Here is a 1,264-nt window from a genome sequence, read left to right as displayed (position 1 = left end):
TTGCGGCTCGTTTGGAACTGCATCCGCTGGAACGAGATATATATATATATATACATACATATAAAATAGAGTTCGACCAAGCCAATGGATTTTGTATGAGTTTTGCGAAACGAAAGATAACGGGATTGGGTTGTTCCTTTGTGTGTTTGAAAGTGTTTGTTGCTACGGAGTACCGTTCCGTCATTTGTATTCTAGGAAGTTGAGGCTGGATCGGGTTTGACATGGTTAAGGCTGCTTTGATTCGAGATTCTTTGTGCGTGACGGTGAATATACGAGATTGTAGGTTTTTGTATTGGCTATCGAATCGTCGTAATAGCCGTTTTATATCAAAGCCGCGTAGCATTCATGTCATTGTGAAGTAATAGTAGAACGTCATCTTTAAACGTAATATTGAATATTCCAAATTTTTCGTCTGGAGTGGTCCAGATTTTCACACGAAATTATTAAATATTAAAAAATTATATTACAATTAATGCAATTTCTCATTTCTCTTTGCTAATTCTTTACAATTTTATTTATTAAATCGTCTAATGGAATATTTAATTAATATGTATATCTAGAAATAAACAGAAGATCGTACATTAACTTACAATAACAAAAGAAAAAACAAAAATAAAAAAGCAATGCATGCACTGAATGTGTAATTACAATAAGATTTTGAAAGAACTAACAAAAAATTCATCAATCGTGCCACAAAGAAATTATTATAAATTATCTAGACAATGTTTCATCTAAAATACATAAGAATAGAGAATCTTCAATGAGTTTTGTTTCGACACTATAATAATTTTAGAAGGAGAATTTACGAACCTATTCCATCCTATTGTCTTTTATTAATTTGCTGCGCTTGCACGGATAATAAAAGTCCCCGTAACTCGACGCGGAGTGCGACGAGGGCGATAAGGAGAACAGAAGAGCAGAACTGTGGAGCGATCTCGGACGATGGCCGAGATCCGTGGAGCGGAATACGACAGTGTCCAGATGGGCAGATTATCGTCTTTCTGCATCGCGATCGCGTCAGATTTTTGTTGTACTCGTGTGTGGAATTAGCCACACCGAAGGCAACTCGAGTGGAATCCCGTCCACACAGGCATACTCGAGGAAAATTTGCTTCTTATTCGAAGCAGGGAGAATACACGAGGAATTCGTTGCAGACGAGCATTCTTTCAACTCGGGAAGATTAAAAGTCGGAGGACGAGGCGGAAGACGAAGAAAAAGAACTAATAGTCCGGTCTCCAATCGCCATTTCCTCGTTCCGACTGGA

General features: G+C 37.7%; 1 long non-coding RNA gene across 1 annotated transcript in view; it reads right to left on the bottom strand.

Moving 5' to 3' along the window:
- The window catches only part of LOC116185919, a 25,914-nt gene continuing 24,650 nt past the window's right edge, over window positions 1-1,264 (bottom strand). The window contains exon 3 of the long non-coding RNA XR_004150820.1: window positions 1-26. This is a non-coding gene — a long non-coding RNA (uncharacterized LOC116185919). The remainder of the gene's footprint in view (window positions 27-1,264) is intronic.

This window comes from Apis dorsata, unplaced genomic scaffold (genome assembly GCF_000469605.1).
Source record: "Apis dorsata unplaced genomic scaffold, Apis dorsata 1.3 scaffold_330, whole genome shotgun sequence".
Classification (NCBI taxonomy): domain Eukaryota; kingdom Metazoa; phylum Arthropoda; class Insecta; order Hymenoptera; family Apidae; genus Apis; species Apis dorsata.
This window is presented reverse-complemented; position numbering and strand designations above follow the sequence as displayed.